Source organism: Balaenoptera ricei, chromosome 3 (genome assembly GCF_028023285.1).
Source record: "Balaenoptera ricei isolate mBalRic1 chromosome 3, mBalRic1.hap2, whole genome shotgun sequence".
Taxonomy (NCBI): Eukaryota; Metazoa; Chordata; class Mammalia; order Artiodactyla; family Balaenopteridae; genus Balaenoptera; species Balaenoptera ricei.
Window position 1 is genome coordinate 131,016,614 of NC_082641.1, and position 23,644 is coordinate 131,040,257.

Below are 23,644 nucleotides of genomic sequence, written 5' to 3' on the forward strand. Positions count from 1 at the left end.
GTATTCCACAGATTTTCCCGGTGCCTGAGGTGTGGTAGATGCTCAAAAAATATTTGTTGACGGAATCAATGTTTTTACCAACACCAGCTCTACCACCCGCCCCCCGCAATGCCATACAGGCTTTCTCCCCATTAGTCCATTCCTGGTGGTGTTGCCATTCATGCCACTGCCTTGTGTTTCTAGGGAGCTGCTCTGAATGATCCATCTTCATCTCATATCTGAGTAGTTTTCTATCTTGCAGTTGAAACCATTTGTTTGTCAACCCTATATTTGTATGGAGGGATTATTTGGGTCAGGCTTCCAATTAGTGACAGGAATGCAAAGATAAGAGACATGGGAGAGGCCCTTGAAGAGATGACAGTTTGGTAGAGGAGACAGGAATATGGATATTTAAAATCAAGGGAATGAGCCTGGGCAGGGATGAGTAAAGATGGAAACAGGAAAAAGAGGACAAATCCTCAAGGCAACCTCATCAAAGGGTTCAGAGAAATGAGAGATGTCTAGTTTGTGGGGTTTGGAAATTAAGAGTGTGGACCTGTGAAAGAACTATAAAAGGAGTGGCTTTGGAGTTGGGTACGTGTGTTGCCTAGAAACAAGCTAATTAGGACCAGGATCACTCCCCATTCACACAACCAAAGGGGCTGCACCCAAACTCAGCTCCCCACAGAACTGATGGTTTCCTTCATCTGGTAAGGAGAACTCTAACTTTCTATGGACCCCAAGTTCAAGTGCAGGGTAGCTAGTATCCCAGACTATTCCTCTAAGTGGTTGGCCCCCCACGTTTGGACTAATGGCACAAAGTAGTCTGTGTGTTCCTCTACCAAAGCTGTTTTCTCACTTTTGCCCTATAAATGGGAGAAGAACAGGGGCCAATTTTTCCTTGCTGGAAATCACACCTTAGCTGTGGGCCCCTCAATGGCTTCTCTCTGTGGGGTATGGAAGCACTAGCTATGTAAGTTTTCCATTTCCCCAGTAAAGCCTATTTCTTAACCCACAGCCAGTTGAACCCAAACCCTGATGCACAATAGGCAGAGACCAGGAAGAGGTTCCCTTTCCATGATATGGGCTAGGGGAACATACAGAGGTAGGCAGGAAGGGCATCCCAGAGTGAGCAGGACACAAACCAGAAGAAATGGGGAATATGGTAAAGAAGAGGGGACAGCATGTGCTGGGAGTCTTGGGAAGTAGGCCAGTAGGGTGGCTGGAACCTCTTCATGCAGGGCCTTTGTGCAGACACCTGCTGTCTCTGCCTGCCTTCATCCTTTTTTCTGGTAGCAGTACATCAATATTTCTTTGGGGAAACCTGCTTCCCCATAGCATGCAGACTGGTGGGCCTGTCAGTCCCGACACACACTGGGCAGGAGAGAGCTGACCTACACCATAAGAATCTCTCAGGGATTTAAATCCATGAGCAGAATGACGCAGAGACTGAAAACCATTGCACCAACTCACCAGATGGTGTCCCCAGGGAGTGAGTTCATGTTCATTGCTGCCCTGGATCTCAGAGCTGCCTTTGCTGGCCCTGTCCAAGGTCTCAGCCCTTTTTTGTTTTGTTTTGTTTTTTATTCTGTCAGCCGCACAGTCTTCCATTAGGCCCCCTTTGGGCCTGAGTTAGCTGTTAGCCTGAGTCAGTCTGGGCTTGCAAACAAAGAGCCTTAACAAACAGCCTTGAACACCAGGCTGAGGCAAAAGAACTCCAGCCCAGGACCCGAGTAGCATCAGAATCCGTGCCCTCCATCTGTACAGTGCTGGGCAGTTCCCTCACATGGTCCCCCTAAAGTGGCACAGTTGGAGCATTTTACCCACCCTAGAGACACTAAAAGTTGTGATTCAGAGATTCAGGTAGACCTCCCAGCCTACCACTGTGACTGCAGCCTCCTGTTGGGGAAGTTCAATTAGAGAGAGATGTGTTGGTGATCAGACATGGCTCTTTATCTTCCCAACTCCAAGCTGCTGGTGAAGCTTGATAAAGAAATTAAAGTTCTGGGTGAGTGTGTAAATGTATGCTGAAGTGTCCTTGGATAGTATTCCAAGAAGCTGTGCAATTTATTTGTCATTGCCATTTACAAACGTTGATCTTACTGATAAAATTCAAACCTGCCACATCCTCTGGTGATCAGCGCTCCTCCCTGGAGCTCTGCCTGGCATCAGGCGTGCCCTGACTCTGCTCTGTGCCTTTCTGGGTACGGTCCTGAGGGTGGGGAGATATCTGATGTGGTCCTGGGAGGAGGCCCTCCTGAACAAAAGCCTTCAATCCTCAGGTTCACCTGCCTAGAGACAGTGACCTGTACTTGCCTATACCCTCCCCAGATTTTACTCCCCTGAGTAGAAAGAAGGAAGGAAGCAACCCAGCACCCCAGATGCCCATCAACAGACAATTGGATTAAGACGATATGGCATATATACATAAAATAGAATGTTACTCAGCCGTAAAAAAGGAAATACTGCCATTTATAGCCACATGGATGGACCTAGAGAATATTATGCTTAGTGAAATAAGTCAGACAGAGAAAGACAAATACTGTATGATATCACTTCCATGTGGAATCTAAAAAATAATACAAATGAATGTATATGCAAAATAGAAACAAACTCACTTATATAGAAAACAAACTTGTGGTTACCAAAGGGGAGAGAGAAGGAGGAACGGACAAATTAAGGGTATGGGATTAACTGGTACAAACTACTATATATAAAATAGATAAGCAACAGAGATATACTATATAGCACAGGGAATTATACCCATTATCTTGTTATAAATTTTAATGGAATATGATTTGAAAAATACTGAATCACTATGCTGTACACCTAAAACTAACACAATAGTGTAAATCAACTATACTTCAATTTAAAAAAAAAGAAAAAAGGAACCACATTTGGAGTTTCAGAAGCTCAGGAAGTGTTAATTCCAAAACTCTTGAGAAAATTGAGCAGATACTGGGGCTTGATTGCTGGGGCTCTTACTCCTTGGTATTGTGCATAGTCAGCAAGAGGGGCCTTTTTCCTGACCACAGTGGTTTTTGCCATCAAGTATAGTTGTCTTGGAGCCTGCTGTCATCATACCAACCATTCATTCTGTGTGAAGCATACTGGGTAAGGAAATTAAATCCAGGTGAGGGAAGGCAACTCAGGTCTCCTGCTATTAAATATATGGTCTGATTAATGAGGAATCTTTTATCATCCTAGAATCTCAGAGCCAGAAGCAATTTTAAAGGTCATCTATTTCAAACCTTCGTCTAATCCCCTCAAATTAAAAAACATACATACATGGGTACATATATAGTGAATGCTTCCAGGCACGGTACTAAGTATTTTATATGGATTCTCTCAATAATAGACTTTGAATCCATTCAACCCTCTGTAGTAGCCACCAGTATTCTCTCCACTGTACAGACTGGGAACCTGAAGCCCCGAAGTTTCCATCTTTCACTCCAGGTCATGCAGTGAGTAGGTAGCAGAACTTCTTCAGAGATGGTGGCCTGGCAGGTCTCAGCCAAACCTTACTTGTATGTGTGTTTTTTTAATTTTCCAATATATTGTCAGTAATATAAAATAGGGAGTTTGACATTAAAAGTATCCAGATTTCCAGCTTTGCCTGAGAAGTCAGAAGAGCTGGCCACACTGAGCTGTGTGGCACATTTCCACAAGGCAAGTGTGGGCTGCAGCTGAGAAACCATCGCCCCTTCGGACACGAATCAGATCACGTTAGCAGCAGGCTTCGACTTTCCAGTGGCTCCTGATCACACTTGGAGTAAAATCCAAAGTCCTCATAATAGCCCGCGGGGCCCAGGGGCCCAGCCCCTGCCATCTGCTACACCCTCATCTTGTCTACTCCCTGTGCTCCCACACGCCGGGGTTCTCTCCAGTGCTTGGGCTTAAAAAGCTCTCTCCTCAGGGTCTTTGCCCTCGCTGTTTGCTCCATTCAGAAAGCTGTTCCTTCTACTCTTACCATTTCTGACTTGTGCTGCGTCTTTAGCTTGAATGTTATTTCCCCAGGGAGGCTTTCTTGACCCCGTGCTAGGCAGAATAATGCCTACTCCCCCCACCCCACACAAGATGTCCACATCCCAATCCCTGGAACCTGTCAACACGTTACCTTACACGGCAAAAGGGACTTTGCAGGTGTGATTAAGGATCTTTTTTTTTTTTTTTTTTTTGGCCACGCTGAGTGGCTTGCAGAATCTTAGTTCCCTGACCAGGGATTGAACCTGGGCCCTCGGCAGTGAAAGCACAGGGTCCTAACCAGTGGACCACCAGGGAATTCCATGATTAAGGATCTTGAGATGGGGAGATCATCCTGGATTATTTTGGTGGGCCCACACAGAGGTTGGCCTGATTCCAGGAAAGGAATCAGGAGCCAAGGAATGTGGGTAACCTCTAGAAGCTGGCAAGGCAAGGAAACATTCTCCCCTAGCACCTCCAGAAGGAAAGCAGCCCCCAGACACCTTGACCTTGGCTCTGTGAGACTGATTTTGAACTTCACATCCATAACTGTAAGAGAATACATTTGTGTTGTTTTCAGCCACTAAGTTTGCGTTGATTTGTTATATCAGCAATAGGAAACCTGTACAACCACTTATCCTAAAATACTCCCTTCCCCCTCATTAGTTTCCAACTTAGGCCTTTGTTAGTGTCCTTCCATGAATTTATCACAACTTGAAATTACTTTGATTGTTTGCTTAGTTTTGGTGCCTTTGGCTGCTAGCCCAAAGTCCCAAGAGGACAGTGTCTAGCACATTCTAGGAGCTTGACAGATATTTACTGAAAGACTAAATTGGTTATTGAATAATTGGCCTCATTATCTATCCCAGGTGCCTTCTTCTGAACGCACTGAAGTTGAAAATGTCCCTATTTAATGGTGGAACTTAGGATCGAACTCAGCCAGGTACAAGTGTTTCTCTGAAGCATAAGAAATAATCAGAGTTTTAAGGAAATTAGGCAGCAAGCCCAATGACAAAACAGGCAATGAGCCCAATATAAATTCATTTTCTGTTTCCTACATCCTTGCTACTCTCAGCATCACCTGGGAACTTGCTAGAAATGCAGACTATCAGACCTCGCCTCAGACGTACTGAATTAGAATCTGCATTTTAACAAGATGCCCAGGAAATCCACATGCATACTAAAGATTCAGAAAAGCTGCACTACATAATTGGTTGGGGGGGGGCACTTTTGTGAAGGACAGGCTACAGGTCTGTTTGCCACAGGCAGGTACAATAAGCATTAGCTACCCCATCACAGCATGAGCGAGCCCATGAGCCAACAGCCCTTTGCTGCCACATCCCATCACCTGCCCCATGTGCTGAATTCTCTGACTCTGCTGATGAAACTCTCGGTCCCCTCTCTCCACCCCCAGCCACCTGCCGAGTCTGTGGAGACAGGCAAACAGATCCTGAGTTTTTACCCACAAGCCCAATAAGAGCCAGGCCTAATCAGAGGAAGAAGCCCTTCCCACCAATGGTGGCGACGGTGGCGTCTGGCTTTGTTGAATCCTACCCTGCATTATTGTTCCAGGGAGTGAAAGAAGCTAGAAACTACTGAGGGCCTCTGGGCAGCTGGGTCTGCAGTTGGAGACAGTAAAAATATCAGTAATTGCCAAGAGTTGGGGGAGAGGAATAAATGGGTGGAGCGCAGGGGATTCTTAGGGCAGTGAAACTATCCTTTTGATACTGTAATAGTGGGTACATGTCATTATATGTTTGTCAAAACCCATAGAATGTACAACACCAAGAGTGAACCCTGAGGTAAACTATGGACTATAGTTAGTAACCATGTATCAATATTGGCTCACCAAATGTACCACACCAATGCAAGATGCTAGTAATAGGCGAAACTGTTGGGGGAGGGACAAAGATAATGGGGCATATGGGAACTCTCTATACTTTGCACTCCCATTTTTCTATAAGCCTAAAACTACTCGAAAAAATAAAGTCTATTAAAAGTAGTAGTAAAAGAGGGGGGAAATGCAGACCACTCCAGTTTAGATCTGGGTTAGGCACTTAAAAACTGGGAGATCTTAGGCAGGTTGTTTAATTCTCAGCCTCAGTTTACTCAGCTGTAATATGAGGCTGTTAATACCCACCTCACAGGGCTGTTGTGAAAGACAAATTAATGCATGAAGTGCCTAGTAGAGTTCCTGGCATCACGTAGTAAGCACACAAAAAGTGTTAGGCTTGGAGATTGGGCAGTAGAGGTGTTGTTTGTTTTCTGTAAACACTCAAGAAGCCTTGGAAATTTTGTAGGCTGGGAAGCTGCTGCTCAGAATTCCCCTTCAATAGTCTTCAAATGGCAGCTCCCTACAGAATGGATTGTCATACAGAGACGTTAGAGGGAGGAAGATAAGTTAGGACATTATTCCAAAAGGACGTGGCAGTGGAGGAGGAAGAGAGGTAATGATAGTGGAGGTGTTGATCAATGGTGGACATGGAAAGGGGCTTTGGGAGGGGAACAGGGTGCCTTGTACGAAGACTGGGAGAGTGAGTGTGGAGGCAGCCCGCACTGGAATCTTCAGCTGGTGGAAGAACTGGCTGGATTCCTGAGATTGTTTACCTCTTCCTCTCTGGCTGAAGGCAGTCCTCATGTCTGACAGCCATCAAAGAATCTTACATAATCTCCTTGCTCTAAAGCAGAAAGAGGATTTTTACGCAGAAATTTACCTGCCAGTTGCACTGCTGCCTTGACATTTTAAGTGGTACCTGCCCTTCTGTATCAGACGTTTCCCGCAAATAAGAAAGTGACAGGCTTCCCTAATGGGCATTCAGCGTTCAACCCAGTGAGAACCCTGCTAGGGATGGGGAAATGTGGTGCCTGCAGAGACAACGGGAGCACCAGCAGCAAACGTATTCTGAGCAATTATCTTGGTGCCCTCCCACCCAGTCTCCCGTGCTCAGCCAAGCAAAGGCTTCAGGAGGACGGCTGAGTGGATGGGCGCCTCCTCCCCGCCTCCTGCTGAGCCACCAGAGCAAAATACAGCAGGCAAATAGAACTGCCTTGCAATCGGCACGACCAAGCTTCAGGGAACACAAATGCTGGCCTCTTAGATTTAAAAATAGATGAAAAAACGTATTGGCATCAGATTCTCATAGGAGAGAGAACCATAAGTGTCAGGGCGACCCATCTCACCGTCCCGTGATTGAATCCCCTCTGTGACTTTGTTGCCATGGACTTCCCTGGCTATGACTCAAGCTTACTTCCAATGATAGGGGGCTGACCACTGAACCAAGGCTACCTGGCCCATTGGAGGATTTAGAGCCGATCCACTAATTTAGCTGGAGAATTCAAAACCCAGATGAGAAATTTTGCTTGCCCTAAGTCACCCAGTGAGCTGGAGGCTGACCTTCCTGGGTCTTCTAGAATGCAGTCTTTTTTTCCCCCCGACCAGGGATCGAACCCGTGCCCCCTACAGTGGAAGTGCCGCGTCTTAACCGCTGGACCGCCAGGGAAGTCCCCTAGAATGCAGTCTTGAGCACGTTCACTAGGCCTAACATGGTAGCTAAAAGGTGGGTTATGAGGTCAAAACTCAGCCTCTGCCCTGGGTCAAGCCATTTTTCTTTTCAAGTTCCAGTTTTCTTGACTGAAAAATCAGGGCAATAATAGTACCTAACTTACTGGGTTGTTGTAAGGATTAAATGAGAAAATTGATACTGAGTACTTGGCCCGGCATATAGCAAGTATACAGTACTAATAGCTGCTAAATATAATTAATACTGATTCTTCTTATGTTTACCTACAATCCCAGTTGAACGTTAAGGAAGTCATATTTACCATCCTGACTCTTTACTGCTCATCATTTGGTTCCATTTGGACCCCAGCATCTCAGAGAGTCAAGATGGCTGTGAACTTCCAAGAAAACATGCTGTCAGGAAACAGCCCAGGATGGCCAGGGGCGTCCCCTCTTTACCGATCTTTGCAGCCCTGCACCCCACCCCCCAACCACTCATCTCTTTGAGATTGAGATCTGTGCACAATGCATTCTGTGAGATCTCCTCTGAGATTTCCATAAGAATACCAGTTATCAACACCTCGGATAGTGTACAAGTGATTCCGCATCTCTAGATATCAGGGAGGTGTCAATTCTTTGACACGATGCCAGCGCGGCTAAGATATTTGGGAGCCAAAGGTTTTTTTCCCCCCCGGAGACCAAATTCTAAGGGAAATTGTACAGACAAGGGAATAAAACAAACAAACCAAGAATAAAACCTCCCAGATATATAGCTTTCATTCTCCTCTTTGCACAGAAAGCCCACTGCTTATTAAAAGTTTGAGATGGAAAAACAAAGTTGGTAGCCATGTCGAGGAAAGTGATTGGAACAAAGTAGGCACATTTCATGGGACAGGCTGATTTGCCAGCTCCATCTCTGCGGCACTGTTACAATTACAGCTATTCTTGTGGATGCAATTCATATGGACCCATTATTCCCAAGAAGCAGAGAAGAGCAAAAATCAAAGATTTATCATCTGGCTGTGGTACGTAGAACACAGCAGGCTGCCTGCTGGGCACATGCTGGGTGGCAATCAGAAACCAGAGATCAGGGACAAATATACACTCCACTGAGCTCCTGCATCCACCCAGATGAAATGATACCATTTGCAACAAGGAAAGAAGGCTGTTGGCCTTCTGGGCAATTTCCAATCATCTGGCCAACAGAGGAGAAGCTGCTGCCTGCAGAGAGAGGGGATACTACCTTCACTCCCAGAGCTCAGAGGAAGGAGGACCATTACCAGTGTGGAGCTCCCACCCTGTGCCAGCGCTGTGCTAGACATCTTACATGTGTGGGAGAGGTACTGTTAAACCTTATTTAGCAGAGGACAAACCTGAGGCTGAGAGAGGTTCTTTAGGACTCTTTCAGTGACAGAAACCCAACTGTGACTGGCTTAAATAAAAAAGGGAAGATATTGGCTCAAGTAACTAAAAGGTCTAGGGGTAAGTTGGTCTTCAAGTTCAGCTGGATAGAGGGGCTCAAAGATGACACTGTCCATCTCCTGCCTTGGCTTTTCCTTTCCCTCTGTGTTGCCGTCACCCCAGACAGGATTTTCCTCTTGGTTGCAGGATGGAGGCCACAAACTCCTGGCTTCATTCTTCTAGTCTGGCAATGTCAACAGAGAAAGAACTTCTCTTCCTTAACAGTTCTAGTAAAAGTCCCAGAAATGACACCCACTGGTCTGTCATGGGTCACGTGCCCATCTCTAATGCAAGCCCTGTGGTCACTGTAGGTCAAGTCTCTCCGACTTGAAGTTAGTGTTCTTGACTCTGTGCAAAAATCTTTAGGAACCTCCGTTCTTGCCAGGAGATGAAGTAAAGTTTTTTGGAGAAGGTAGCATTTGAGGAGTGCATCTGTCAGAAATTTGGGTCTGTAAATGACAAAGATCCCACTCATACTGGCTTAAACAGAAGTAGAGGATTTTTTTTTTTTTCTGTCTTATGTAACCAAAAAAAAAAAAAACCAGGGAGAGATGGAACTGCAGGCACAGGCTGATCCAGGGACCCGTGTCGGCAGGACCCACTCTCCGTCTCTTGGTCCTTCTCTTTTCTGTGGGAGCTGTGTGAGCACTCAAGGCTGACCTTCTCCTGGCTTAGCCACCCTGCTGGAAAAAGAGCATTTTTGTTTCAGGAATTGCAACAAAAATCCCAGATCTGAGTCTTATTAGACCATTTGAGCCATGTGCCCATCCTGGTGGCCAGAGATAACACTGACTGACAGTCCTGCAGTCAGAGGAGCAGGTGGACTAACTTCACCAGAAGCATGCAACGCAGAATGGAGGAAGGTGTTTATCACTATAAAAGCAGGTTGTGGGGCTTCCCTGGTGGCGCAGTGGTTGAGAGTCTGCCTGCCAATGCAGGGGACACGGGTTCGAGCCCTGGTCTGGGAGGATCCCACATGCCGCGGAGCAACTAGGCCCGTGAGCCACAACTACTGAGCCTGCGCGTCTGGAGCCTGTGCTCCGCAACGAGAGGCCTCGACGGTGAGAGGCCTGAGCACCGCGATGAAGAGTGGCCCCCGCTCGCTGCAACTGGAGAAAGCCCTCGCACAGAAACGAAGACCCAACACAGCCAAAAATAAATAAAATATATTTAAAAAAAAAAGCAGGTTGCTAGCACCAACAGAAGGGGTAAGAGATTAGACTGATCAGACCCATCGATGGCTGCATTAGCTATCTATTGTGTTCAAGAAACCACCTGAAAAGTGTTACTTAAAACAACGACTGTTTATTTAGTCAGGATTTTGTGGTTGGCAGTTTGGGCTCACTCATGCATCTGTGAACAGACACACGGTCTGCTTGGGGCTGACTGGTCTAGGGCCCTTGGTTGAGCCATCATTTCTGATTCACAAGGTCTCTCAGCTTCCAGCAGGCTAGCCCCGGCTCATTCACACAGAAGCAGAAGGTTTCCAAGAGAAACAAAAAGAGTACAAGCACTTTTCAGGCCTCTGCTTGCATCACATTTGGTAATATCCCATTGGCCAAAACTAATCACATGGCTGAACCCAGAGTCAGAATGGGAGGGCACGCAGAGTTATAGGTGAGGGGACGTGGATTCAAGGAGGGGAAGAATTTGTGGCCTTTTTTGCAGTCTGCCACTATGGCCATTTCAAACAGCATCAGAATAGTCTCTGCCACGTAATAGACACACCAGGCAAATAAACTCTTGTCTAATAAGTGACGTGATTAGGATGAGGAAAGAGCAAGGAAGGCCTTCAGGCAGAGGAAATAGCATCAGCAAAGGTCCAGAGGTAGTAAATAGGGGTTCATTTGCAGTGAGCATGTATGCTGTGGTTAAACCAGGGAATAGAGAAAGCAGTGGGACTTTTGGGCCATATCAGGGTAAGCCGCCTTGGGTGCTGCGTTTAGGGTTTGGACTCTATTCTGTATGTCTGGGGCAGTTGTTGAAGGTGTTTGAGCAGTGACATGATTCATCTAGCAAGTCCAAAGCAGGGTTTTGAAGGGTAGCTGTAGGTGGGGGACTCCTCTGGCAGACAAAATCCTGGGGAAGGGGGAGGAACAGTGACGTCCTTGAAGGCACAGAGACAGAGCAGCTGCAGCGTCTACTGTGCTCCCGTGGGCACCACGACTGAGTTTTGAGCTCATTTCGCCTTGGCATATCCCAGATAGTGAGCTTCCTCCTGCCTCCCTCAGGCTGTGAGAACTTGGAGGTGCTCTGTATCCTGAGTGCCAGACAAATACTGCTTGCTTCCCATATCACCTTGTATGCAGCAACCCCCAATATCTGGAATCAACTGCCTGTTGATCCTCCCACCCCAGACGTTTCTTAGTGGGGTTTTAGTGCACTAGAGCCTCCTTGGGAGTGAGATTTCAGCTCTAAGTTCCCAGCTACTGCTCCGTTCTGAAATCCAAACTTCCAGTCACAGCTAACTTGTTCCTGTCTTTGCCAGCCCCTCCCATGTGATGCCAGCAAATACCAAAGACCTGAGACCCAATTAAGCATGTAGTTTCTGTGCAGAACCTCCCCAAGCGCAGCCACAAGCGCAGCAGGCTTTGAAACTGGCTGTGATGGATTGTTACTATCTCCTGATTTGCCTAAACATGTGTCTCGCCTCTCAGTGCTTTGCAGTGTGGACTTTTTGTTTGTTTGCGTGTTTTAGCAAAGGAAATAAATGTTGGCCTGTGGCCAACAAAAACAAACCCACAGGCCACGTGGTTGTCTTTTGAGAAATAATAAGCCTCACGTTCCTATACCCAAACGATATCCCACAGCAATCCTCACAGCAGCGCTGCAGATTAACCACGGTATAGGCTGCGTCCACAGACCCCAGCTCACTGAGGCTGGACGTGGCTCCTGCAGCTTTCAGGGGCAGGATTCGGAAACTGCAGGCGTCTGGATTGCTGCCGTGGCTCATTCATACCCGATTTCCACCTAATGGTGTCCTCTGGGAAGGAAGGCAAGAATCATAGCATATAGTGTAGGGCCTCGTTCTAACCACTGTGTATATTTTAACTCATTCAGTCTTCCCAAGCCCCCTTTGAAGAAGCTGAGGCACAGAGAGGCTTGAGGATCTGCTAAAATTCACACAGCTTTGATGATAACGCTTTCTTCATCATTACATATTCAGACTTAAACAAAACTGAAGCTAAAAATAAATAAGTGAATTTTTTAACTTTTAATAAAATGAGTTTATGCAAATGGAAAATTCGAATAACTTTTACTGGAAAGAGCAGGAGAAAGCTCAAGCATGACCTTTGCATTAGACCTTCAAGACCCCACCCACCTGCCTCCCCTCTCTACCACTGCAGAAGTGTAGATTCCCTACTTTGGGGACCCCCAGAGGTCACCCACACCTTTTCCTATCACATCACTTCTAAGGTAACGCTCACAACTGTTCATGTTTCTTTCTTTCTCAGAAGATGTGAGCTTATCAGCATTTAGTACAGCACCTGGCACATAGCAGATACTCAACACTTGGTTGAAGACCAAGACTTAGAAGGGTCCCTAGGTTCTAGCCAGAACTCGTAATTGCAAATGACTATGAGTAAGTCATTGCCTGGTCTGTGCCTCCATTTTTCCATAAGGAAAATTTTAGACAGCAGGTACTACTGATTAGCTTCGAGTGGTGGTAAACTCAGAGACGTTATATCTATGGAATCCTGAGCTCAGAAGCCAAAGACTGAGAAAGCATGTGTGCTAGGCTGCACGTGGGAACCAGGCTGCCTGGCGCCCCCGCCCATCACTGGCTCTGCGTCTGGAAGTGAAGGCCCTCCCTCAGGGCTCATGCTGTGGGTCTGTGGCTGCCACCTGCGGCAGGGAGGTGTGATTGAGTTAGCAATGGCGCTCCCCTGAATCACTGCATCATCCAAAGGCTGCCAGGTGACAGCTGGCATCTTTGGCTGCCACAGTAGACCAGGCAGTGTGTGCTGCTCCAGGCACCCAGCTGTCTCTCTTAGGGAAGGACTGGTGAGGATTGCCTTCCTCCTGCTGGGTGTATTGGCTGGTAGCACTGGGCAGGTGGGTCGGGGGTCATCAATGACACTGCCTTAAAGACGGTCATATCCCCAACATGGGAGCTGGGGGTTAGGGTGGGTGAGGCAATCACCTGGATTCCTGACATCCTCATCTGAGGTCTTCTGCTGCCTGGTGCCTTCTGGGTAACCTCCAAACAACTGATTTTAAGTCCCAGTTCCTTCCTCTGCTACGTGGGGCATGGTATCTGATTTCTCTGAACCATGGGTTCCTCACTGGAAAAAAGGAGAGGAGGGGTGAGAGAAATAAGAATAGGTACCTGGCAAGGTTGTTATAAGATTCCGAGATAAGGGGCTTCCCTGGTGGCGCATTGGTTGAGAATCTGCCTGCCAATGCAGGGGACACAGGTTCGAACCCTGGTCTGGGAAGATCCCACATGCCGCGGAGCAACTAGGCCCGTGAGCCACAACTACTGAGCCTGCACGTCTGGAGCCTGTGCTCCGCAACAAGAGAGGCCGCGATAGTGAGAGGCCCGCACGCCGCGATGAAGAGTGGCCCCCGCTTGCCGCAACTAGAGAAAGCCCTCGCACAGAAACGAAGACCCAACACAGCCATAAATAAATAAATTAAAAAAAAAAAAAAAAAGATTCCAAAATAAAATATGTCACCTCCATACTCTAGCTAAACACCTGAACTCCTGGGTACCTATTCTCTTTGCAGTCACTGGCCCTGATAACCCATCTAAAAAGTGCCCTCAATCCTTCCCTGTCACTTAATCCTGTTCTGTTTTCTCTGTTGCACTTACCACAGTCTGTTTAATTAAGCCCTTATATAATTACTTGCTTGTAAAATATGTACTTTTAAATATTTGTTTAGAATATTAAGTTAATTAATTGTTAAGTTGTGTGGTCCTTCCTGCCTGGAACACAAGTCTCATGAGAGCACAAGCTTTCCCAGTCTTGGTCACTGCTATTTTCCCAGCACTTTCGGCAATGCCTGGCATATAGTGGGCATTTTAAAAATAAAATTTCAATAAATGAATGCTGAATGAATGAATTGTAACTGATTTCATAAGCTCTAAAATGCTCCTTAGAAGTTATGGATTATTATTACTATTAAGGTCAAACCAAGAGCTGCAAATGAAACAGATATCCCTGAGTTCGGGTGTTTAAGAAACAAACTAGAAGAGTCTACCAAGAAGATTCCTGGGGTACAATGCCAAGGGCACCCCAACTAAAGTGCACAGAGATTGCCCTCGCCAGAGTTATCAACATTTTCATCATGGTCACCATTTATTGAATGCTTGCTGTCTACTTGGCACTGCATTAAGAAGAGGAAAAACTATGATGGTAAGAAAAAATATTGACTTGCTCTTTATATCATCTATATGTTTGTACACACTTACACATGTGTTTGAAGTTGAGTTCCTTGGGAGTCGTGCAGACTGAACAAAGCAGTGGTATACGGAGATGCCAACAGCCAGGGTAACACGTGCATATTCTCAGTTAATCCTCAGTGTTGTAACTTCTCTGTATCAGTCAGCTATGGCCACAACCGTGGTAGTTTGTGCATAACAAACTACCCCTCAAAACCCAACGGCTTATATTAAAGAGCATTTCATGTTCTAGTTTCTGAGTCTACAGGCCAGTTTGGGAGGGGCTCAGCTTCAAGCCATAGGTAGTCTCCAGGCTGATGATGGTCTCTAGTCTGTTCCACCTGTGTCCTCATTTTCCTTAGACCAGACACTATAATGTTCATGTTCTTTCCATGGTAGGTCATAGATGCAAGAACCAAACCAAACCTTGGAAGCACATTTATGGCCTCTGCTCACACCAAGTCCTTATCATTCCATTGGCCCAAGCAAGTTATATGGCAAAGTCCAACATCCATAAGGTAAGAAAATATATTCCTGTGCACGTGTGTGCCCTGCAAGGTCACGTGGAAGACTGAGGGTGTGAAGAATCAAGAACAACAATCCCATCTACTACAGCCCAACTTTACCCCATGACGAAGCCGAGGCTTCAAACAGTTAAGCTATTTGTCTAAAGTCACAAGTGTGTGTGGGATGCATCTGGGTTTTGGATCCAGCTATGTCTGACACCAAAGCTTGTGTGTTTAATACGCTGAACTCTGCTAAATGCAAGGTGAGCTAAGCCCCGCAGGGAAGAGGGTCCTGGAGTTCAGCCTCAGAGGCTTCTCCTCCAGCCAGCACAGTGTAAGAGCCCCCAAGTTAAGCAGAGATCACCTGGCTGCTCAAGGTCATGCCATGGGTCAGTGTCAAGGAGACCCTGGAACCCTTTTTTCCTGCTCCTTGCACCATTCTCCCTGGGTAGAATCATGTGCTCTTGGCTTTAAAATATTACCTAGAGGGGTCCCTTCTCTCTGAGAAATGTTACCAGAGGCTTTCGAAGCAGGCCCAGGAGACTCCGAGGTGACAGATAGTTCCCTTTTCACTTCCTGGACATTTCTCCTAAATGTGTCTACTCTGCCAACGGTACCTGCAAAAGGAAGAGGCGAAGTTTACACCATTCGACCCCCAGCTGTTACCATGGAGCCCATCCAGACACCAGCACAGCCGGGCAACTCTGGCTGCTTTTGCAATGGAATCAAAGAGGGGGGAAATAATCAGCAGGGGAGCAAACTCTTGTTTAAATGCAAATACCTTTGAGGGGAAGCAACTGAGGGAAAAGAGATTATGAAAACCCCAGTTAAGAGCACAGAGTTGGGACGAAGGCTGATAAACCACGCCAGTCCCCCAGCGGGATTGTCCCTGCTCCATCTCCCGTCAAAGTGGGAAACTCGTTTCCAGAAGCGATTTGCCAATGGTACACATCCCAGTCACCCCTAACAAGACTCTTAGAATGGAGCAGAGCGGACTTCCTGATGGGCAGAGAGCCTGTCAGAGCCGAGGGATGCTGATGGGAGGGCTGAGCTGGTTTGCACTAGAATTTAAAGTGAAGGAAATGAAGGTTGAGAATTGGGGCCCGAGAGGGAGGTTTCAGAAGGCAATGTAGGTACATCTGTCAGGCTCCCCAGAGAGGAGGATGCATCAGGGGATGTGGATGGTGGGGAGGGCGTCTGAAAGCTCAATCAGAGGCAGCAATGCTTTAGAGCTTTCTAAACAGAATTATAGTAGATTTTCATTTGCTAATCTTGTTTTTATTAAAAATAAAACTATCCATTTTTAGCTTAAAATTTGCTGAAGCTCAAGGATTTAACCACAAATGAGATGATATTTTATAATTATATTGCATCAAGGATTATTTTGTCCTGTAACCTTTGAAAAAGATGCATTCCAACTAAAACTCATTTTGTAGCTGATCTCAGGGAAAGTGGGCAGAGATGGGAGGCGTGGAGTGAGGGGAACAGCTGCGACCACTCGGAACCACCCCTGCCCCGATTTGAGCCACTGTTGGACTGTGGGTGTTACGCAGGCACATAGGTAGAGGTTCTGTGCATCATCTCAAAACACAGTTATCTGTAAGCACTGCAGGAAAAGACATGGGAGAAAAGCAAGGATTGTGGCTCCAGGGCAGCTCACCATCCAGGCTGTGAGTTTCTAGAAGGATTCCTGTGACTTGGCAAAAGGGCACCAAACTAAGTGTCAAAAGACCTGAGTTAGAGTCCCATCTTTAATATAATCAAGCCGTGCAACACTGGGCAAGTCATTTCACTTTTCTTAGCCTTGGCCTCAGTTTCCATATCTGTAAAATTGGGTGGTTGAGAATGCTTGAGAGTGCTAAATTAGATGACCAGGGTTTCCCCCATCATTCATTGAGCGCTTAATGGTTACAAACTGAGGTTACCAACTGAAAAACTGTGGGCCACAACCTGGCGGCAGCCATGTCTTATTTGCATGTTTGAAAAAATAAATGTGAGCCAGTATTTTAAGATTAGGCAATCTCACATAAAAATCCAGATTTCTGGTTTCTCTTGAAAAAGAAAAAAATCAGATCTGGCAACACTGAGACCTACAGTGTTACAGTCAGCTGCAGTAGACTGACCCATTTGGCCTCAATCCCCACTACTCCATGTGTCCCTAATCCTAGGACCAAGCGTCATTTGCCCATTTATCAGAGAAACTATGTTTTATCTTACTGTTATGATAGAAATTTGGAAAGCACTGTGTATTTAATCCTCACAATGACTCTAAGCAGCAGGCATTATCTTCACTCCCATTTTACAGATAAGGAAACTGAGACTTCTTGCTTTTCTGCCTAAATAGAACTATCCATGCTTCATGTTGATTGGCACTTGCTCAAGGCCACACAGGTAGTGATAGAGACCAGATTTGATTCCAGACTGCCTGCCTGAAAGCCCATGCTTATAACTACTTTGCTACCCTGCTGATCTACAGAAGACACCCTTAAACATGTTAACTTTATTCAGATCACAACAATGAGGTTCAGGGAGGTGGTAGCCCACCTGAGTTGCTTTTTCCACATCTCACTTGTTGCTAGAGATAACTGACCTGAACAAGGATCAAAGCCATGAATGAAAAAGACAGAGAAAATGAGAGCTGAAGGGGCCCAAGGAGATGATTCAGTCAGAGGTCTGCATTTTAAGAAGGGGAAACAGACACTTGGAAAGGTTAAGTGACTTGCTTGTGGTCACATATTGCTTAGAAATATCAATGCTAGGACTAGATTAGGAAAATGAAGTGAGGAAATTATTTAGCTTGCCAGATATATTTTAGGCTCCCAAACTCACTTAGGTTGCAAATGTGTGGATTTTCCAGTACAAATATGTTGAGAGGGAGTGAGAATTACTGGGGAGTTGCCTCCATTTTCCCCTTTGCTCTTGATAGAAATCGTCCCCAGAATCTTACCAAAGCAATAATGTAGCCTTTTGGAGACAAAGAATGTCAGAAGAACAAATGTCATCATTTACAACAATCATTTCGTTTTACAGGTGAGAAAATCAAGACCCATAGGTGAGGGGACTTGTCCAAGACTGTTGGCACAGAGCTAGACAGGAACCATTCCCTGCCTCACATTCCGAGCTACATCGCTTGGTGCTGGTTCTGCCGTTAGATTCTCACCTGCTCGGCTTGAGTTTCTTCTTGGGAAGCATTTTAATGATGTTGTTCAGAGGCTCTGCACCTCACTCCTCAGGGGCTCACGATGGTCTAAGAAATGCTCACAGCTGGATTAATAAGAGAAGCAGCACCTCTGAATTCCTTCACCTCGGCAGGAGGGAAGGAAACTCAGCTGTTTCCCTCTCCGCATCCCAGATGCTCCCAGGGAGGTGAAGATGGTCCTCGCTTTCCTTTGCTTTCCCGCCTGACCAGAATTATGTGTTGGGCATCTAGATGCTTTCCCCTCAAGCAGCCTTCCCGGACTCCCCACTGGAGTCAGCCTTCCCTCCTCTGAGTCCTGTCGGCGGAGAAGCTATGGCACACTTGCAGACTAGATATTGCTGATCCCCTCAGGGATGTTAGAAGCTGCTTGAAGGCAAGGACCAAAGCTGATTCATTTCTGTCCCCAGCTCCCAGCAGCGGTGCACCTTGCCCAGTCATAAAACTAGTTGCTGCCATTTATTCCAGGATTGCAATAGCCCAAGTTCTGGGCTAAGCACTTTATCTTAAAATGGCATATTTTATCTCAGTGAATCCTCAAAGCCACTCTGCAAGGAAGGTATTTCTATACACATTTTATGGATTAGGACACTGAAAGTCAACCAGTTCACAGACTTTATTACAGCATTAATAAATTCAAAGCTCCCCAATTATGTGTTGCTCTCCTTCCCTCTCCCTTCACCCTCTACACTCCTCCAGAGTCCTCACACTTACCCAGCTTCCTTCTGCCTCAGGGCTTCATCTGAGCAGATTCCTTTGTCTCCATTATGCCCCCATTTTCCACCCAGTGCAGCCTCTCCTAACCCTTAAACTAGTTCAAGCCCTCTTGGAATTAGCTCTCATAGCTTCCCTGACTTTTGGATCATGGCATTTACCACAATTTGTAATTCAATATATTGTGGGATTATGCAGTTCCCCTCTGTCTCCTCCATCAGTATAAGCTCCTTGGGGACAGGCCCCATATCTGTTTTGCTTGTCATTTTGTCCCCAGTGCCTGGTTAAGTGCCTAGCATAAAGTAGGCGCCCAGTAAACATTTATTGAAGGAATGACCATCTGACTTTAAAGCATATGCCCTAATTGCCATGCAAAGTAGAAAAAGTAGATGCTCACTAATGACTGTATCAATGAGAGAAGAGATGGAGGAGATGATCAGCCACAGGGTGCCAGCTGGGAAAGATCAAATACTTGGCTAGTAGAAAATACGAAGACCCAACAGGCGGCTGGTTCACTTTCAACAAAGTAGGCTTCCTGTTTGGCAATCATGAAAATGATCTGGTCTCCCACTTTCTCTTTTCAGTAACTGCTGGGAGCCCACGACTAGAACAGCCATCAACTGCAAATGAAGGGACAGCTCAGCTCACGTCAGAACGGAGTCTTTAAGGGCGGCTCTATCACTTCCTCCAAGCACTTCACACCCAGCCTCCTGGAAGGGCTGCTCCATCAGCCCAGCCCCTGAAATCACGTGGGTGATCTTTTTCTTTTTTTTTTTTTTTCCAAATTGGGTTCTCAAACTTTCACTTAAAGGAAGATGACGGGTGGGAGTGTATGACCTGAAGTGACAGGAAGATCAATAGCAGGCTTTCAAAGTCATTCTGGATGAAAGGCCCAGGGGTCACATGATAGAAAGGAAGGAGAAGGGAGGGACAGTGGGGGATCCGCTGCAGGCCTCCCAGGTCTTCTCAGAAGGTGTGCTCCCTTTGCCCTGGGGGTGGGAAGAAATCGGCACACGGATGAAAGGGGTGGCTGGATAGAGCCCCAAGCCTAAAGCTTATGTATTGAGTCCTAGAACGTGGAGGCTGGGAGGCACCTGTGAAATGGATCACACCCTAGCCCTTCGTTTTATTCAATATATCTGCCAAAAGCCCAGAAAGTTCCCACAGTAAGTCAACCCAGGGGCCAGACCAGGACCCTGGGTTCCTGATTCCCACACCAGGGTCTTACCATTACATCAGGAGAGTCCAGTTAGCACAATAATGGCCCCCCAAATACGTCCATGTCCTAACTCCAGAACCTGTGAATATGCTACCTGACATGGCAAGACTTTGCAGATGTGATTAAGTTAGGATCTTGAGATGGGGAGATTTTCCTGGGTTATCTGGATAGGTCCAATGTAATCACAAGGGTCCTTATGAGAGGGAGGCAGGAGGGTCAGAGTAAGAGGAGATGTGATGACAGAAGCAGAGATGGACCCAGGCAGCTTCCAGAGGTTGGAAAAGGCAAGGCAAGGGATTGTCCCCCTACAGCCTCCAGAAGAACCATAGCTGCCAGCCTATTTTAGACTCCTGACCTCCAGAACTGTAAAGTAATAACTCTGTGTTGCATTAAGACACTAAGTTTGTGGTAATTTGTTATAGCTGCAATCAGAAAGTAATACATCCTGTGATAGCACTCAACCCACATGCTAATCCTGCAAATCCCCCAGAGGCAGGAAGCGTCAGGGAGTGCATCCATACTTGAGTGGCAGTATATCATAGTGATTATGAGCACACTCTGCGGAAACAAGCCCAAAGACCATCCACAGGAGAATGGATAGATACATCGTACATACTCACACACTGCAGAAAAGCATACGACAGTTCAAAAGAACAAACTTCTGAAACACGCAACGACATGGATGAAGCAATGACATTGGAGGGAAAGAAGCCAAGACACAAAAAGATTATGTACTGAATGATTCCAGTTGCATAAAATTCAAGCACAGACTGGGGACTTCCCTGGTGGTCCAGTGGTTAGGATTCTGCTCTTCCATTGCAGGGGGCGCGGGTTTGATCCCTGGTTGGGGAACTAAGATCCCACATGCTGTACGGCGCAGCCAAAAAAAAAAAAAAAAAATTCAAGCACAGACAAAGCAAATCTATGGTGATAAAAATCAAAAATGGTGGTTACCCTGGAGGGAGAGTATCAAAGACAAGAGTGATAAAAAGAGCCAGCTGGGACGGGAAATGTTCCCTATACGATCTGCTTACATATGGTACACATACCTAAAAATCCACTGAGCAGTGTGCTTAGGATTCACTCACGTTCCTGTAAGTTATACTGCAGTTTAATCTCAGCTCCATCGTTGCCTGTGTGACTTTGGGCAGGTTACCAAGCTCATCTGTGACTGCATTTCTCACCTGTGTAATGGGAATATTAACAGCTCCTGCCTCATAGAGTTGTTGTGGGTTAGTATATATAAAGTGCTTACCACTGGGCCTGACACATAGTAAGTGCTTCCTAAACCCTGGTCATTGTTCCTTGGGTGTGAATGCAGTGGTGAGCTGGAGCCAGTGCCCACCTGCACATGGGAGCCGATCCTGTGCCTCACCTCCCAACTCCACAATCACACGTTATGCTGGAAGCACAAAAAAAAATCAGCCATGGTGGGAGTATTTACACCCCCACTACTGGCCAAAGCGACAAGTCAGTGCCTTTTGTGTTGCCTTGTTTGGAGAGCCCACATACCGCTGTGTACATGGCTGACACCAGACCCTCTCTGGACAGTGTTTCACTTTAGGAAAGGGGGAGAGAAGATGGGGGACCTGTGGTGATGAAAGCAGAACCTGCCACCTCCTCTCCACTCCTCACTGGCCCAGGAGGCTGGAAGGCGCTCAAAGAGCCAGCCTCTAGAGACTTGAGTATGGGCCTCACGATGGCATCAGAGTCCCCCACCAATGTCTCTTCTCTTCTCTCACCCCTGGGCTTTAGCCACTTAACCCAGACTTTCAGACCCCATCTCCCCTTAATACGTGCCTTGTGAGAGGCCTGGCCCACCTTCCCACCCATCCCCTAGCACCAGGGACCCCTCCAACCAACCCCTCCCCAGCCCTCAGAAAACTTGCCCAGAGTCACACTCCCTGTTCCTTCTCTGCCTGGAACCAACTGCCCTCAGATCCTCTTTGAATCAGCTCTTTCTCATCCTTAATGTCTTAGCTCAAAGGTCATCTCTTCAGAGAAGCCCTCCTTGGCCTCACTCTCTCACTCTCCATCACGCTACTCATCACTGACTGAAATTCTTGTATGTGTGACTGCCTGCCTATTTAGTGTCTTATTCCCAACTAGGATGTTAATTCCAGGATACACACTATTTTCACCATCCCTATTCTATATATCAAGAAACTGAGGACTGCAGAAGTTAAATAATTTACCCATATGGTCACAAAGCCAAGAAGTGACAGAGTTGGGATTTGAACCCACACAAGCCGACATGCTTCGCTGCTCTGTCATGATGGACGGCCAGAAAACCAGGGCTGTGTAGGCAACTGGTGAGTCCAGAGAGAAGACAGGTGAGCAGGAGCCTAGGTTGGGTGTAGGGGGTGAGTAAGGGGCACAACTGCCAAGCTAAGGAGTTTGACAGTCTGGCTGGAAGTAAGTTTAATTACTTGACGTCCCAAGGCCAGTGAGTAACAAGGTGTAGAGAGCAATAAAAGGCCCAAAGGAGGCGTCGAAGCAGTGCGTGCAGAATGTGCCTTTATTCACTTATTTATAGAGGATGAGAAATTAATCAAGGGCCCATGCTTTGAACTACCAGCACCTTCTCTTCTCCTACAGCAGCAGGTCAGCTGGTGCGATGAGCTGGCACCGGGGAAGGAAGCCAAATCCTCTGCTTTTCTCTAAGACTCCCAGACTCCCTGCTGCAGGACCTTCGCCAAGCCAGGAAATCAGTCCTTTGGCCAGAGAAGCATTGGCTCCATGCAGGAAAGCGGGGATCAGGAGTGGGAGTGGGGGAAGCCAGCTGGGGCAGTGGAAAGAGTACTGGACAGGAGGAATTCTCAAGCCCCATAGGACCACGTCGAGCACTTAGCACAGTGCCTGACACGTGCTGAGCACTCAGGGAATGCTTGGTGGCGCTGGTGGTCCCAGGTCTCTGTGACCTTAGGCAAGTCATAGTCTTTCTGTGTTCCCCTTCTCTCATATGCAGAAGACAGCTGAAAAGAACTGCCTGCTGAGTCCTCCTCTCAGAGAAGCTGGGGGGTGCTCAGCACGGTGGTAGCAGCCTCATAAATGCTTATTGAATGACTCTAGTGTGTGTTAACCGTAAAAACCTTTAAAAATCTAAGTTGTTATTTCAACAGCCATCTGAAAATACGGTAAGATGTCTGGGCAGGTGCTGAGGTCCCCTCACTGGGTTCACTCCGAGAGCAGCTGGGAGGGGAGACGCTGGCATGGAGTGCCGGCTCAGGCTCCCCTCTGGGGACAGTGCTATTTAGAGAATTGGCTGCAGAGCCCAACAGTGAGAGTTCAAATCCCAGCCCAGCTACCTGTTAACTGTGTGGTTTTAAGTTCCTTCCTCTCCCGGATCCTTGGTTCCCTCTTCTCAAAAACTGCAATAATAACAGTAACTGCCTTATATGATTGTTTGGAAAATCCCTTGATACAGCGGACAAGTAACTGACATATTGGGCCATTAACATGAAATGGCTTTTTTTCTTTCTGTTTCTGCCTCTAGTTGTACCCAGTCAGATCCATCATCTTACCCACTTGATGATGATCACTTCAGCAGATGCCAAACATTCTGGTCATTTAAAGCCCATTTCTTCCCTCCTCCTAGTGTGGGTTGGACCGATGGCTCAAGAAACAGGACCAGAAGTGGGCAGGGGCTTGGCCTGCTCATTCATGCCCCCTCCTCCCTGCACCTCCCTCCCTCTCTGAGTCTGGGTCTTTCCTTCCTCCT

The 23,644-nt window shown here is 46.8% G+C and overlaps 1 long non-coding RNA gene across 2 annotated transcripts in view; it reads left to right on the forward strand.

The window, feature by feature from the left end:
- The window catches only part of LOC132363876 (uncharacterized), a 48,598-nt gene extending 29,169 nt beyond the window's left edge, over positions 1–19,429 (forward strand). For both annotated transcript variants that reach the window (XR_009502667.1, XR_009502668.1), the window contains 3 exons: positions 14,034–14,262; positions 14,688–14,806; positions 19,289–19,429. This is a non-coding gene — a long non-coding RNA (uncharacterized LOC132363876). The remainder of the gene's footprint in view (positions 1–14,033; positions 14,263–14,687; positions 14,807–19,288) is intronic.
- Positions 19,430–23,644: the final 4,215 nt, after the last annotated feature.